This window comes from Gymnoscopelus microlampas (assembly GCF_963454915.1).
Source record: "Gymnoscopelus microlampas genome assembly, contig: SCAFFOLD_26, whole genome shotgun sequence".
Classification (NCBI taxonomy): domain Eukaryota; kingdom Metazoa; phylum Chordata; class Actinopteri; order Myctophiformes; family Myctophidae; genus Gymnoscopelus; species Gymnoscopelus microlampas.
The window spans coordinates 614677-625000 of NW_028155725.1; positions in this window are offsets into that span (position 1 = coordinate 614677).

A 10324-nucleotide genomic window follows, 5' to 3' on the forward strand; every position below is an offset into this window, starting at 1 on the left:
CCAGGTTGAGGTGCCTAGAAATTAATGAATAATGTTGAGGTGTGTTTTACTTTACTGGAGTATTACTGTACTTTTACTTCTACTCCACTACATCTGCAGAGGGAAATATTGTACTTTTACTCCACTACAATTATTTGAAAACTTTAGTTACTAGTTAGGCTACTTAGGCTAAGTAACATTTTGAACACAGGCCTCTTAGTTGTAATAGAGTATTTTTATATTGTGGTATTGCTACTTTTACTTAAGTAAAATGTCTGTGTACTTCTTCCACCATGAAACACAGTTGTGTTTAAAGAAACAATTGCTTTTGAATTCATCCTAAGGACTGCATTATTTTCTATGTTTACAAAAAAAAAATAGCAATCACTTTGAAATGCATTCACCATTTCATTCCTGAGGGTTATATTTAGTAGCCCACTGAGTGCAATTTACCAAAATACATCTTGATAATATAACCCATACAATTATTTGTTTCACTTCTCAACAAGTTCAGCTTCAATTGCAGCTTTTATCTGTTGACTGAAAGCAGCCCTGTCTCAAATAGACACATCATGCCTATGTCTGGGCATTAGTTGCTCTCTACCGCCATCTAGTGGCACCACATAGAAAAAAGCGGTACCACAAAAATAGGCGGCACCACAGAGGCACCAGAGGGGCACCACCACTGCCATTATCAAGTGCTAACCACTGTATATGCAATTGTGTCAATAAAAACTGAAATCATCAATCACCTTCATGCCTGTGGCTTTTTCGAATACCTTGATTCCCTCCTGCTCATTGGCTATCCCCCACTGAATAGACAGAACTCCATCCAGGTTCTTGCTTTCACACACCTTTGAAATGAGGGACGGGGTGACACGCTTTGCAGAGATCACACTGCCAAAATTGCTCGATGTCAGCCGGCCCTTTCTGAAAGCATGCCAGAGGTCGTTGTTTTTCTGCCCTACTGTCGCTGTCTGGATGGCCATTACCTGCTCCATTGACAGGTGCATTGCTGCAAGGATGTCATCACTGCCCAGGTGTTTGTGGGTGGCTATGATGCACTTGGTGGTGAGGTCCAGCAGAGGTTCCTGCGCGGTTTCAGGCTCTGGTGTGAGCGTCCAGGAAATCCCAAAGAACTGGCCATTGAATCCACTGAGCAGCCACTTGCGGTCATCCAGGGTTGCATCACGGGGCAGAGGTGTGCACGTCTTCTTCTTCTTCTCTGGAAAAATATCCTCCACTGCCTTGACCTCAGTTGGCAAATTTGGTTGCTTCCACTGGCACTCTACATCCGTGGAGCTGAGGTTGTGGATGGCCCAGATCATCAATGCAGCAGCGTGGCTGCACTTGTGCTCACCACGGGGACAGTCACAGGAGGTATGAGTAATAACTCCAGAGTCACCAGTGGAAATCTGTACAGAATGTAGAGTAGATTTGATACTTGAAAACAAAATCACAATCACAGCTTCAATGTAATGGATAGCATATGCTCTTAAAATAATCATTACATTTTGTATATCCAAAGTTGTCTCATGGTTGTAAGAACAACTTAACAAAACCATGTTTGTGTATGTAGTGTGATGACGAGACATACTGTGCTTCCTAAATTACCTATATTAATGTTTATATTACACCATTAGAATATAGAGATGTGCGGTGATGTAAAGTAACTAAGTACATTTACTCAAGTACTGTACTTTTTCTATTTCCAATTTTCAGTACTTTTACTTCTACTCCACTACATCTCAGAGGCAAATATTGTACTTTTACTCCACTACAATTATTTGAAAACTTTAGTTACTAGTTACTTTGTAGATTTTGATTATTATTACAAAACATACATTTGAAAATAGCCGATCTACAAGCTCATCGCGACGCATTGTGAGCTTGTAGATATGCTATTTTCAAAAGATGTTTATACATTTGAAAACTTGTGAAATGAGACATTCTGCATAATGAGTACTTTCTACTTTTGGTACTTTACGTACATTTTGATACCAATGCTTTTGTACTCTTTCTCAATACTTTTACTTGTAACAGAGTGAGAGATTTCTACAGTACATTGCAGTATTGATACTTTTTGTACAAAACTTTTCCATCACTGCAGGTGTGTGTGTGTGTGTGTGTGTGTGTGTGTGTGTGTGTGTGTGTGTGTGTGTGTGTGTGTGTGTGTGTTTATTCATTCATTCATTCATTCATTCACTCATTCATTCATTCATTCGTCATTCCCACTATGACATGTTTGAGTCAAAAATTCATTCATGTAGAGAGAAACTTAGAAACTCACCACAACTTTGTAAGTCTTGTTTTTCATACTAGCTCTGACAGACCCCATAAGCTGGCCTTCAGAAACTGTACATGCCAGGATATGGCCTGACACATAGTGATTTTCACCTCTGCGGACACTCTTGTCTTCATCTTTAAAATAGCGCATCATATTAGAAAAATAAATCATTTTTTCGTTCACACAGCTCGTTCGAGTGAAGGCAAGTGCAGTACTCTGCCAGGCAGACAGGGGGCAGTAACTATTTCCGCTGTAACCGCAACCTCCACCAATAACAGACGTCGACGTCACCGGATGTTAAAGAAGTCTGCCTTGCAAATTCAAAATCAACCTGTCAACAACATAAATTAACTATATACAAAGCAATACAGCTGACAGATCTATTGCAGCTGTGGAAGCATGTGGTCCTTGTAGAAGGTCTCCAAGAGTCCCAGTTTAGCCTGCCAGGAATCATCACGAGCAATGGGTATTATGACCCAGTGCTTCAGGGTCCAGGTGGTGAAGAAGCAGGTGGTCTTCTTAGCAACGTGAAGCTGACCCTGCACTTGGTGCCAGTATTGGTGAGTCCTTCAGCCGGTAGGTGCCATCTTCCACCTGATTGATTGAATACTTTATTAACACTTTGCAAAAACAAAAAGCACAGAGGTACAGTTTCATACAAAAGGATAAACCCAACAAAGCACTATGGCTTGTTTCCATTGTAGTCCTGTGTATTCAATTCATCGAAACATTTAAAGGCAAACAATATACAAAAACCTCATATAAACGAGTAGTAAAGAAAGAAAAGAAAAGTATGTACAGTAAACATTTTGGGGGTGGGGGCCATTTCTGGAGATAATATTGGACTTTTTAAACTTCTACCTTACCTGTTTAAGGTAGAAGGACTTATCCTTCGCTGCTTCCTCAAGACTGGAATCCCTCCAGCGGTATGGGCACTTCACCTCGATGATGTCTGTCTCTCCTACCAGACCATCGGGGGAGGCACCCAGGATGCCAGAGTCGGTCAACCACAAACCGGACTCTCTCACCTAATGAAATTGAAAGGACACAATGGAAATAAGCACTCAAGCTTTTTGTCTTCTATGCTTTTGTCAGTAATCTACACATGTGTTCATGTATATGCAATTGTGTCAATAAAAACTGAAATCATCAATCACCTTCATGCCTGTGGCTTTTTCGAATACCTTGATTCCCTCCTGCTCATTGGCTATCCCCCACTGAATAGACAGAACTCCATCCAGGTTCTTGCTTTCACACACCTTTGAAATGAGGGACGGGGTGACACGCTTCGCAGAGATCACACTGCCAAAATTGCTCGATGTCAGCCGGCCCTTTCTGAAAGCATGCCAGAGGTCGTTGTTTTTCTGCCCTACTGTCGCTGTCTGGATGGCCATTACCTGCTCCATTGACAGGTGCATTGCTGCAAGGATGTCATCACTGCCCAGGTGTTTGTGGGTGGCTATGATGCACTTGGTGGTGAGGTCCAGCAGAGGTTCCTGCGCGGTTTCAGGCTCTGGTGTGAGCGTCCAGGAAATCCCAAAGAACTGGCCATTGAATCCACTGAGCAGCCACTTGCGGTCGTCCAGGGTTGCATCACGGGGCAGAGGTGTGCACGTCTTCTTCTTCTTCTCTGGAAAAATATCCTCCACTGCCTTGACCTCAGTTGGCAAATTTGGTTGCTTCCACTGGCACTCTACATCCGTGGAGCTGAGGTTGTGGATGGCCCAGATCATCAATGCAGCAGCGTGGCTGCACTTGTGCTCACCACGGGGACAGTCACAGGAGGTATGAGTAATAACTCCAGAGTCACCAGTGGAAATCTGTACAGAATGTAGAGTAGATTTGATACTTGAAAACAAAATCACAATCACAGCTTCAATGTAATGGATAGCATATGCTCTTAAAATAATCATTACATTTTGTATATCCAAAGTTGTCTCATGGTTGTAAGAACAACTTAACAAAACCATGTTTGTGTATGTAGTGTGATGACGAGACATACTGTGCTTCCTAAATTACCTATATTAATGTTTATATTACACCATTAGAATATAGAGATGTGCGGTGATGTAAAGTAACTAAGTACATTTACTCAAGTACTGTACTTTTTCTATTTCCAATTTTCAGTACTTTTACTTCTACTCCACTACATCTCAGAGGCAAATATTGTACTTTTACTCCACTACAATTATTTGAAAACTTTAGTTACTAGTTACTTTGTAGATTTTGATTATTATTACAAAACATACATTTGAAAATAGCCGATCTACAAGCTCATCGCGACGCATTGTGAGCTTGTAGATATGCTATTTTCAAAAGATGTTTATACATTTGAAAACTTGTGAAATGAGACATTCTGCATAATGAGTACTTTCTACTTTTGGTACTTTACGTACATTTTGATACCAATGCTTTTGTACTCTTTTTCAATACTTTTACTTGTAACAGAGTGAGAGATTTCTACAGTACATTGCAGTATTGATACTTTTTGTACAAAACTTTTCCATCACTGCAGGTGTGTGTGTGTGTGTGTGTGTGTGTGTGTGTGTGTGTGTGTGTGTGTGTGTGTGTGTGTGTGTGTGTGTTTATTCATTCATTCATTCATTCATTCATTCATTCACTCATTCATTCATTCATTCGTCATTCCCACTATGACATGTTTGAGTCAAAAATTCATTCATGTAGAGAGAAACTTAGAAACTCACCACAACTTTGTAAGTCTTGTTTTTCATACTAGCTCTGACAGACCCCATAAGCTGGCCTTCAGAAACTGTACATGCCAGGATATGGCCTGACACATAGTGATTTTCACCTCTGCGGACACTCTTGTCTTCATCTTTAAAATAGCGCATCATATTAGAAAAATAAATCATTTTTTCGTTCACACAGCTCGTTCAAGTGAAGGCAAGTGCAGTACTCTGCCAGGCAGACAGGGGGCAGTAACTATTTCCGCTGTAACCGCAACCTCCACCAATAACAGACGTCGACGTCACCGGATGTTATTGTATAGCATTGTGGGTAATGCAGTACTTCTCTGTGAGACCGCGAATAAAACATGTTTTTCCTAAAACTAGAGTGATAGCAAATATACTGGGGGTTTCTACAGGAGCATATAGAACCATTTTACAACCAGAATCCTTGTGGTAAGTGTACATTGATTTTTTACGATATTATGGCTGATAATGAAATCCCCTATGGTGGAAATTAATGGGACAGTTACTTCCGGCACCCGACTGCGACGCTCTATAGAGCGTGCCAACGCGTCGTCACCACGGGGGGGCGCGGCATAGTAGCGCAGACATATTTTTTTCTTACTTTTAAATAATTTTTGGGGCTTTTATGCCTTTATTTGGACAGGACAGTAGGCTGAAAGGAAAGGGGGAGAGAGATGGGGGGGAGACATACAGCAAAGGTCGTCGGGAACGGGAGTCGAACCCGCGACACGCTGTCAAGCTGGATTACCAGCATAATGTGGTATGCGCCTGGACCGCTAGGCCAGCGGACGCCCGTAGCACAGACATGTTTGTTTTGGGCAATGTTACGTCAACCTGGTTTATACCCCTCAGAGATGTCCCCTGCTACCAAAAGACACTTGTTGTCGCCCCCTTCAGGATTTTTGGCACGCTCTATAGAGCAGTGGTTCTCAAACTTTTTCAGGTCAAGTACCCCTAAATGAATGCGGATTTGGTCGCGGACCCCCATCTGAAAAGAGTTCCAGATTGGGTGTTAAAAATTTAAAAAATATTCAAACATTTTCAAAGAATATCAAGATTTTTGGAAAATAGCTGATGTATATAGGGCCCTGGGGGTCCCCGGACCCCACTTTGGGAACCCCTGCATTAGACCACGGACCACCATAACTCTGAGAGTGTACAAATGGAACCAAATGGACCCGTAAGGGTCCATTTGGTTCCATTTGTACACTCTCAGAGTTACAGCAACATAAGGGTCTATTTGGTTACTAACTATCCAACATTTATCTGGGTACCCCCTGGAACCCACTCAAGGACCCCTGGGGGTCCCCGGACCCCACTTTGAGAACCATGGCTATAGAGCACCAAAGTCTTACGTAATTTACGCATCCTACCTGGTTCGCGGTTTTCCACCCCCGTTCTGAATCCCCATAGACGTGTTTAATTTGACTCTTATGGATATGAAGCATCAACTGACGGTGAGAAAACGATAACGTTACTTTCGCCGAATTAGTTACATTTTCGCCAGAAACAGACTGTATCAAATATGAGTGACTGACTGTCATAAACGATACAGAACCTCCTCCCTGACAATATCGCCAAGACAGTTTGTTTATTTTTGGACCACAATTCTTATATTAGTCCAGGGGCCAAGCCAGATTTTGGTACCACCTAAGGTGGCCGTACATTTTTGGTATTTTTGTATTCTTACATGTCTCTAGTTTATATTTTGGTATGATACATCTTCCAATTCAGTAGCTTAATGACAGTAATCACTCTAAACTGGCTAATGTATCCGGTAGGAGACACAAAGTAGAATCTTTGTGTCTCCTATCGGAAATACACCCGGGCATCAAATTATTGCGCCAAAAAACAAAATATATCCATGTATTCAAGGCTTCATGGGGTGTGCAATTGATAGAAAATAAATCATTTTTTGGGTGAACTCCTCGTTTACGTTTCCCAGGGGGACTCTCTACCCATTCAGCTATGACCACACTAGACCGAAGGAGGGTCAACTTTTACAAGCTTATGGAAAGCAGTCTTTTTGCAAACACCAAAAATCTGAGAAGTTATCAATTGCACACCCCATGAAGCCTTGAATACATGGATATATATATTTTTTTGTCGCAATAATTTGATGCCCGGGTGTATTTCCGGTAGAAGACACAAATATTCTACTTTGTGTCTCCTACCGGATACATTAGCCGGTAGGTAGTGATAACTGCCATTAAGCTACTGAATTGGAAGATGTATCATACCAAAATATAAACTAGAGACATGTAGGAATACAAAAATACAAAAACTTTACGGTCACCTCAGGTGGTACCAATTTGTGAAAATATCAGTGTTTGCCCCTGGACTATATGAGACGATTCTATGATGACCCAATGTTATTCTCCATAGAGACATTACTTCTACGACCCAGGGGATGAACGAGTGACGTCAGGATTTCTGTACTCTATAGGAACCAATGAGAACACAAATGAAAACAAAGCAACTGCAAACCATAACCACATAACATTATGCTACTATGTCATTTATCACACGATGATGTCATTTACAGCAGGGGTCTTCAACAGGGGGTCCGGGACCCCAAGGGGGTCCTCAGAGGTACTACAGGGGGTCCGCCAAATCTTTGTGTGATATGATTTTTCTTTTTTACCTTAACCGCTTGAGCCCTATAGCATCCCTTTTCTGAGGAGAACTTTAGCCAAAAATAGCCGATCTACAAGCTCACAACGCATCGCGCTGCGAGGCGTTGAGAGCTTGTAGATCGGCTATTTTTTGGCAAAGAGGTGTTTGGTGTAGAGGGAAGAAAGAGCAGAACAAGTAAACAAAAAAATGTATAATCTGAAACACAATTGTATACAATATAGAGTAGGGGGGTCCCTGCTTCATCTCTCTCTCTCAGCTAGGGGGTCCTTGGCCTGAAAACGTTGAAGAGCCCTGATTGAAGAGCCCTCATCAATCAGTTTGCATTGTGAACGCTTCAGTTGATGTTGCAACACTGTTACTGTATACTCGTATATGCGAACAGCAGGAAAAAAAGAACATTCTTTGTAAGAGAATTGATAAAACTAGAAGCTCGCCCCCGCTACGCGGGGGCTCGCGTCTAGCCCGCGGCCACGCCCACGTAGCGCCCGCGGCCACTTGGCAACTCATATAAGTGGCGTAGCGTCATGAGGGTCAGTGGGGCCGTGGCTCGGTCAGTGAAGACCCTGTAGTGCGGATGATATGTGGCATAGAGGGGCAGATTGTAAATCCCCAGAGGAAACATGCGTGGGCTACCATTGGTTCAGCGATGTGTGCGGTCGCCCTGCGGCCCCTCCTCCTCCACCAATGTGCAGTATTGAGAGCCCTGACGTCACAACAATTGGAGCGATGGGCACTGCACTGTGGTTGGTTAGGGTACACCTAGGGCCCAGGTAGAACCCAGTTAAAGCCTGCATGGGCAAACCCAGGTAGGACCCGCCTTGGTCCCACATAAACATGGGTAGTTGGGGCCCACCTAAGGGCCAGGTAGAAGCTACTTATAGCCGGCATGGGCATCGCAGTTGGGACTGAAGTGGATGCCGCTGACATTGCTGACATGGGGTCCATATGGTTTAGCCCACCTTGAAACCATATGGGAACTACGCTGGCATGCTGGCTGTAATGCAAACGCTGCATGATACCTGCAGTGTGTAGTTTGATGTTGTGTGTGTAGCAGATATACCTGCAGTGTGTAGATCAATGTCCATATGAAAGTCAATGCCCAGCAGTGTTTTTTTTCCCCAGCAGAGTTTCTAGTGTCTCTGTCTCTCTCTGGAAGAGGTTGCACATGAACTCTGCAGCCGCACTGAGGCGCTTCAACACAAACACTCTGACATTAAGCTGCTTCACACAACAAACATCAGCACGATGCTGCTGTTTGTCCAAAAGACACAATGTCCTCTCCCACCGACGTCATGTGTTCATTTATCGACAGCCGTACAGACTCCTTTTGACACCTTTTACCTCGTTTATCCAGCTCTCACTGACTCATCGGGGTGTTATTTTGCTGCGATTAAGTCAACGATGTGAGAGATTAGCTATCACAGACGGACGGACAGGGGGTGAAACATAGTCTTGCGCCATGCCTTTCGGCCTGGCGGAGACAATAAAAAAAGGAAAGTAAAGGAAATGAGCATTTCTGCAACAAAAGTAGTCAACAAACTATACTATGAAAACATGGGCCACATTGTCAAAGAATGTAAGAAAGAGGCAGTCATGTAGAAAATAGCCGATCTACAAGCTTACAAAGCCTCTCAACGTGAGGCGTTTTGAGCTTGTAGATTGGCTATTTTCACAATATGTACTTGTGGAACGGAGTCAAACAGAATGGGGGGGTCCCCAGATCAAGTACGTTTATTTGGGGGGGGCGGGGGGGGGGGGGGGGCGGCGTGAAAGGGTTGATAAGCACTGCTGTAATCGGAGCGAAATTATCTGAAATTACTACATGACCATAATGCAGCCTAACATGCGTTGCACGGGGCGGTCCTGCCATTACGTTAGTTACTGTAGTTGCTGTGGAGCTATAGTTCTCCAGAAGACACACACAAACATACACCATCTACAATGGACTAACTGAGCAGCAATATTGACATTCACCACACGAACGTGCATTGTTGACAAAGTGATTGCACAGCCGCTGCAGGCATGACAACCACGTTAGCGTTAGCGACATGGCAGCTATCACAGCGCCCTGTCCGTCGTCGCTGGGACTAACTGTGATGGCTACAGCAGTAACAGCAAGCTGTCTGCGATGCCATTGTCTGGAGACTGCTCTTAGCGTGACACGACCAATGAGAGTGAGCGCTGTAGTTGTTACTAAGATACGGTGGCGTCTCTGCCCCATAGCTTGTAGATCTCTGACGCATGATTGGCGTAGGCTGCGTTGCCAGGTCTGACTGTTTGTATAAGCGATTTTGGGCTTATTTGGGTGCACTTTTGGGCTCGTTTCCATAGACCACGGCAGCGCTTATTTCTTTCCCGTGACCGATGTGGCAAAAAAAGTGCAAAACGAACCATCCGGAAGTAAATTGCGAGATGAAATATATAGCACTTTTTGATTATTAGAGAAGGAGACACATGTGAAGGTTGAAAATGAAAGGTAGTTGATTATATAGTTTTTCATGAGGGATTTTTGTAGCAAGTTGTGAGAGAATTGGGCCACTCCTGTGGGCGGGGGGCTGATTAGAACCATTGGGGTTTGAAAGGAGACGCTCTCTGTTTGAGTGATAAGATGCTACTGTATTGAAAAGAGAGAAAGAAGAGAAAACACAGTATTGTAAAAAAAAAATGGATTTGTGTAAGAGAAATACTTAAAAAAAATGTCTGGAAA